The sequence below is a fragment of the Rhagoletis pomonella genome, unplaced genomic scaffold (genome assembly GCF_013731165.1).
Source record: "Rhagoletis pomonella isolate Grant_MI unplaced genomic scaffold, Rhpom_1.0 Rhpom_scaffold_00002, whole genome shotgun sequence".
NCBI lineage: Eukaryota > Metazoa > Arthropoda > Insecta > Diptera > Tephritidae > Rhagoletis > Rhagoletis pomonella.
Genome location: NW_023458556.1, coordinates 93,425,595 through 93,432,994, shown reverse-complemented (window position 1 = coordinate 93,432,994; position 7,400 = coordinate 93,425,595). Strand labels below are relative to the sequence as shown.

The 7,400-nt window shown below is 39.3% G+C and overlaps 1 protein-coding gene across 1 annotated transcript in view; it reads left to right on the top strand.

Annotated features, from left to right (window-relative positions):
• The first annotated feature begins 4,053 nt into the window (after positions 1–4,053).
• Positions 4,054–7,400, top strand: part of LOC118734191 (dmX-like protein 2) — a 311,485-nt gene continuing 308,138 nt past the window's right edge. Inside the window, exon 1 of the mRNA XM_036463914.1 lies at positions 4,054–4,139. The gene's annotated coding sequence lies outside the window, so the exon portion shown is untranslated. The remainder of the gene's footprint in view (positions 4,140–7,400) is intronic.

Sequence of the window (7,400 nt, the reverse complement as noted above, 5' to 3'; positions counted from 1 at the left end):
AATTATTATTTTTTTTTGCTTTTCAATATTTTTTTTATGAAAAATTGAACTTTTAAGCAATTTCTTTCATAGATAAATGCATACATAGAAATGTTTGTTACATAAGTTGTTGTTAAAAATTTTCGCCCACGAGGCGCAGAAATTGCTTAAAAGTTAAATTTTCCATAAAAAAAAAGATTGAAAAGCAAAAAAAAAAATTTTGTAACGCAAATAATTTCATTGTATAGTTTAATGCTTCTTAAATCTGCACCCAAAAAAAATTTCAATTCGGACACTTACTTTCAAAGAAAAATAAATATTTCCAAAACACTGCAACAATTTTTAATTGTTGATTAAAAAAAAGTATTTGGAAGTTTGAAAAAAAAAAATATACACAGTGTACTGTTCGACTACAAAACTCGGCGCTGCCTGAATATCATTGGAAAATATTAATGTTGGTAAATTCGGTGCCCACTTGAGGAAGCCTTACCCACCGCTAAGTGAAGGGGCCGTCGCACCTCCCATACAAACCAAATTTTTCACACCTTATATCTCTGCAAGTGTTTATGGTAGAGTACTCGATCATGGTATGGAGATATATAAAATTAATAAAAAATTTTGGCTGTTGGAAAAAGGGTCGTGGCACCTCTCATACAAACCAAATTTTTCACTCTGCATATCTCTGGAAGTGTTCATGGTAGGGTACTTGAATTTGGTATGGAGATGTATGAAATTAATCCCATACTCTTAGAGAAAATTGCGGCTATTTTATAAGGGGGCGTGGCGCCTTTCAAACGCACTGAAGCTATTACGTATCTTTGTATGCATATACACTTTTGCTAAGTTATTTAAGAAGGCAATGGAAATATGCCTTCTGACATCCACCAAACCGTAACACTAGAAGATAAAAGCGTTACTGAAAATCATGAACGTGAACTGTTGGTGAAAATGTTGGACCAAAATGTTTCAATACAAAAAATTTATTTTGGGCGGTACGAAGTTCGCCGGGTCTGCTAGTTTTTTTTATAAAAATATGGTTCATGCAAATACCATATAAATCACATTTTCAAACTTTATACAGAATTTTATAAAAATTCCACAAATTTTTTCCTAAATTTATAATTTTTTTTGGTAAGCAGCTAACAGGCTTATAAAATTCTAGTAAAATAAGTGCAAGTCGTGAGCAGCTAAAAAATCGGATAGATTTTTTATTTTTTTATAAACATAAATCAGACTTTCAAACTTTATACAGAATTTTATAAAAATTCCAAAAATTTTTCCCTAAATTTAGAATTTTTATACATTTTTTGGGTATGCAGTTAACAGACTTATAAAATTGTAGTAAAATAAGTGCAAGTCATGAGCGGCTAAAAAATCGGATAGATTTTTAATATTTTTTTTGTTGACGGCGTTTTGCACTATTTTCCGTAGAAACATGTATTTCTTGTGGAAGCACATACCCAAGACCGTGTGCGAAAAAAATAAAAAAGTCAACGTCAGTTTGTCGCGTACTGGCCGCAACAAAGTTTTCTTTTGCGTATTCCTCCGTTTTACCCTTATTTCCTTTCACTCCAACCGATAGGAGCGAACTCTACCGGCAACTAGTTGTGTAAATTAAAGCTTAGGTTGAAGAGCAAAACAGCTGATTGTCGGTGGTGTGCTAACACATTGGGGAAATGTCTCCATTAGGGGTGTTCTCGCCAAAACGATACCGACCAATGGGTAGAAAAAAGAGATGACGCGAAAAACCACAATAGGGGCGTCGCCTTTTTCTCTTATCGCGGCACTTTTGTTGTCCGCCGAATGATGGTGATGGCAAAGTCCATGGTGGTTGTTTTTGTGCGCCGTGGTGGCGACCGCCAAAGCGCCCAATTCGTTTAAGAATTAACGGGCCGGCGCCAAGTGATCGGGCACCAACAACACCAGCACTGAGGCCCGATGGTTTTGCGGACCGGCGCGTAGGTTACGGCCCAACTTGTAGCTGTGCGCCGGGGCAGAACCTAGTGATCATTGCGAAGGGAAAAATCCCTATTGTGAGCGAATTAGTGCTAGTGTGATTTTAAAAGATAATTGAAAAGTGTTTTGGTACCAGACGCAGTACAGGGGTTTGATGGGAATTAGCCTTGTGAAGTGCCAGGAGAGGCACTTAGCCTGTAGTAGGACAGGCAAATCTAGAAGTGGCCCCAGTCGAGGTGGCAAAGCGCGGTGTCGGTAGCGAATTTGGGCGGCGTAGCATCGCAGAAGCACCCAGTGGTCGACGCACAACCCGACCGCAGCATAAGTATCATTTGTGTTGTTGCCTGTATTTGGCTAGTAGAGTTGTCGGTAGTTTTTCCCAATCGTGGTTCCTATCCCTTTCTTTTAGCATCCCGCACCCAGAGCCCAGTCACTCGGCGGGTTAAAGTTACCCCCGGCAGCTTGGGTGGTATTGCGAGTGGGTTCGTAACCTTTTGGTTGGACCTCACATCGGGTGCACCAACAAACAAGGTTTTGTTTTTTCATTTTTGTTGCGTAGAATCTTTTGTTTTGTCGTTTAATACTTTTGGCCGCATTTAAATACTCAGTGACTTGTCTCGTAATTTTAGGCTCACCCTAGTAGTGATATTTGTACGTTAGTTCGCTACATACATATTAATAGTTGATGCCGTTCCCTCATACAATTATTGTTGTCCAACTTTAAATTCCATTTGCCCTAAGTATTTTGTATATTGCCCTGTTGTTCCCCCTCAAGCAACCCCGCCGTCTCCACTGAGTCAGCTGGTTGCAATTTTTTTTGTCACTTTCTGTTTGTGCGTCTATTTGTTTATTTGGTTGGCCCTTGTGTATTGTTGTTGTTGGGCTCTGGTAAGTGCACTTGCTTTGGTACATTAGGTAGTTCGAATTTTGGTAGCAAAAAGTAAGGTGACAAGTTTTCCTGAAAAATGACTAAAAATCAATGCGATTTTTAGCCGCTAAAAACTTGCACTTATTTCAATAAAATTTTATAAGCCTGTTAAAAATTTATGATAATTCTGGTTAAAAACTATAAATTAAGATAAACATTTGTGGAATTTTTCTAAATTCGGTATAAAGTTTGAAAGTGTGATTTACATATGAGCCATTCGTTTTTAAGTCGGACGGATTTCGTAAAAACAATTATTTCATGTCTCCGATTCGCTTCAAATCTTTTTTGGGGCTCTGAAATAAGCTAACAAGTGTTCGAGGAATTTTTTCTCCGGAGATATGATCTGTCAAAGTTTGCATTTTTCGTGATTCTGACTAATCATGTACTTCTTCAAATCGTTATATCTCGGGTTCTGCTCATCGTAGAGACTTCATCTTAACGTTATTCTAAAGCTAGGAAACGGGCCTAAAATTTCTATATATAAGGTGGTCAGGGTTGTCCTAAAGCTAACTTTACTATTAACAGTTGATTTTTTTGAAGTTGATTTGCATACAGAACACCAGTAAATTAGGGATTTTAAATTATACCATCGTAATCCTTGTTTAATTCTCTACAAAAAACGTGGTTAAAAAATGAGGGTTTTCAAGAACTATTTTTAAAATATTTTTCTTTATGACGAGATGGTTTATTTTGTGAGAATTGTATTTTTTTTCGAAAACTTATGTTAAGATATATTTGGTAAGGTGTTAAACATCGGTTTTTTGCAGGGACTTTCTGTTCCCTGTTTCGGTTTTGTTAGGGAGCTTTCACCCCTAGGAGTTTTCTAAATAGAAAAAGGAATACCCACATTTTTTTGTTTATATAAATTTTCGAGAATTTCAAAAAGTGTTTTTTCGCCATATAAAATATATGGAAAACTTCGTGGGCTTTGAGGCAGTTCTAAATATCATGTTTTTTTTTTAAACAAAAAAAGGGATATTCTTTTTTTCCATTTATAAAATCCTAGGGGGTGCGAGCGAAACATTTTAAACTTTTTGCCCCGCATGTTTTTTGGTGCCACCCTAATGTACATACTATAAATATGTATGTGTATACGTTTTGAAATATGTATCCGTAGCTTCCAGTCGTTGAATAACATACCTCGTATTTTTTCCTTCCACAATTAATAAGATATATTGTCTAATTACAGAGAGCTTGGTCCAGATCTCGAACATTATCCATTAGTTACGTCGGGGATACAAATGTATCAAATGAGCACCGAGGTTCAACTACACAGGTATTTATTCATTTAAACAATATTGAATATAATGTATTATTCTTATATAGAATATTGTATAATTGCTGCAGGAAACGAATCTAACTTAAAAGCAGCTTAAATTGCTTTCAAAACAATGGGTATTGACGATTTACAGCCTTATTCTGTATCACGAACGATATGCAGCACGAACGTTTCGTCTGCAGAGGAATGCTTAAAAAATTAGTCCGGCGGCATCATTTTAGCCGGTTTAAACGCACCCGAGACCATTGCAACGTAATATATGAAAAGCAAGACGAAGACGACCGATAGAGTCATAAAATCGCAATCAGAGATGTTGTCGTCTGCAGACGAATCGTTCGTGTTACTTATCGTTCGTGATACAGAATAAGGCTGTTAGACTATGCTCATACAGGCACCTAATTGGCAATTAAGAACCTTTTCACCAATTTAAGCCTTAATTGTTACCCAATTTATCATACAAAAATTCAAATTGTTAATTGCCTATTGTGTCAGATTCTCTATGAAACCCTGCTAGGTATGTTTAATTTTGATTTGGAGGTATGTTTATTGAACAAAGGGCAATCCGCTGTTTGTTTCTGGTCCTCTTTTACAGCTGATATTACATCAGGGATGGAAAATTTAATTATAAAATAGGGATGTAAAAAAACATCGATGTATCGAGCAGCATCGATGGTCGTGACTTCAAACATCGATGTTTGTCGATGTTTATAATCCGATGTAAAGAGACAGGTTAATTACATACGTAGTACGTGTTGCATTAGCTCGGTCAAGTTAGACATTCACGGTTGCAACAATTCGCTTAAAGCTGAAAATTGGTAGGAATGTTGCGAACACCATTATAATTGAGATGTCAAAAGCCTGCAAAAAATTTATTCAAAGTCAAAAGTCACATAAATTTCCTTTTTATATTTTTCAACCAAACGATAAGATTTATCAAAAAAAAGGTGAGACGAAAGTGTAAAAGTGAAATACAATACATGAAATGGATGGTCCATTGCGTCACTGTCATCGCCACCGTCATCACAGGCAACGATGCTTATGCGTCAAGTTACAAACTAAGTATCCGTTTGACATTAGGTCCGTTCCTAAACTCTCTGCTACTCTTTCCAAAATTTTCGTTTTACTTTTGCTTTTCTTCTATTAGGTTTTCCCCCATAATTCTTTACATTTCGTTTTTCCATAAATCTACAAATGTTCACAAACTGGAAAAATTTGCGTTCAAACATGTAAACAAAACACTGAATAGTTGTCACTTGACACAAACACATAAGCAAAGTTGAGAGTTGAGCTAATTTTTGCGGCACCGTCACCGTCAGCTTTGTTCATGGAACTTACTTCATACAAATACATCGATTCAACTTTTTTGACAACTGCCGGTGACGGTGACGGGACGCAATGGACGTTATGTACTTTCACTTTAAGTGTTTAACACAGTGATGGGCACACTAACACTATCACATTTTGAGCATATCTTAGTGTCTTTTGCCGAGACCGGACGACTCGGCCATTCAGTCCAGTGTTGCCACTAACTGGGTTCATAAAATCCCGCCTAAATACAACCTAAATCCCGTTTTTTACTAAAGTTATAACAGAAATCCTGCGCTGTATGTATCTATTATACATAAAATGCCTTCGGATGAAAAACACAAGTATGCACATAGATATGTGTTTCGATTAGCTTCACCGCTGAATAATAAAACACGCACCTTTTTTTGTTTGGAATAATTAAAGTTCACTTTTATTCTTTTAATTTTATTCTTTTAACTATAAAAAGGCACAACAACAGGCGAATGAGCACGGATCCAAAAACACCAAAACCCACGTACGCGGCGGCGGTTCGTCTACGACTATGTTGATGCTGCTGTGCTTTCGACCAGGCAGCCGTGGTCCTTTTGCCACACTGACACGGCGTTGCCAGATCGCCACGTTGACGGAGGTGGAGACTTACTCCGAGAATTCGATCATGTTCTCAACATGCTCCCTCCCCCGCCTGATGCGTTGTCGATTTTAGGGTGGCATCTAATTTGTCCAGGGCCGCCTTTGCCTCAGCTACCAGTCGCCGTAGTTTTTGTTGGCGTTGTTGAGCTGATCGGCTCTGCAGTGCCCGCGTGCGGCTTTGAGTTCGCCGCGCATCTGAGTGCCGAGCCCGGTGGTGACCCAGCGAGCATCGACGGCAGCTGGACGCGGAGTCACACGCCCCGGCGGTGTGAGAAACGGCGAGACAGTTGACGCAGTACCAATGGGTCCGTACGCACTCGTACCTCTCCTCCGGCTTCATCGCTAAGAACGCACGGCAATGCCTCAGCATATGACGCTGACCACACAGACGGCACTTCTGTGGCTCTGGTTTTTTGCGGGTTCTGTAAGGACAGGAATAGATAGAAAGGACGATTGGATCAAGCATTTACTAAAATGGGTTAGGTGAAAATACGTTGATAAAGGGTAGCTGCTATGTATTTATACATACGGCTAAAGGGTAAATAATAATGGGATACAAAATGTAGAGTATGACGGGTAAGCACGCCAAAAACGCCACTCATTGGGGGGTAATAAATCGTCTTTTATTACCACTAGATCACCTTCTTCGATATTCTGCTGTGGGCGCTTCCATTTGTAGCGTTTATGCAGCTCCTTGATGTTCAACGTTTTGTTCGGGTAGTGATAGGAGTGCTGCTCCGCGTAAGAAATGTCCTGGGGTTAGCACAAGGGGATCCTGCGGATCTTCTGACATAGGGGAGAGCGGTCTGGAATTGAGGACCGCCTCTATCCGAACCAGAAGAGTAGCGAGTTCCTCAAACGAGAATTTTTGACCCTCCGCTGCTTTTGTAAAATGTATTTTAAAACTCTTCACGGCGGCTTCCCATAGACCTCCATGAAGGGCATATCTTTCTGCGACGTCTGTAGCTGCTGCATTGAGGAACATGGCGAAATCTCGTTGTAGTGCTCGTTGGGCGCCAACGAAGGTTTTCCCATTATCGGAGAGGATCTGGTGAGGTATGCCACGAGGTCTACTGAGGTCGGAACACAGTTCTAAATGAACGGCCTTTGTCGAGAAACACACAAACACACAGACATACGCCTTCACATATGAAGCTCGTCGAAGTGGGGACGATTTTACTAAGAACGGGCCAGCGAAATCGACTCCTGTTGTGTGGAAGGGCAAGGAGTATGTTGATCTCTCGGGTGGAAAGGCTGCCATTACCTGCGACCTCATCTGCTGTTTATAGATGGTGCAAGTTTTGCAATGAAATATACACT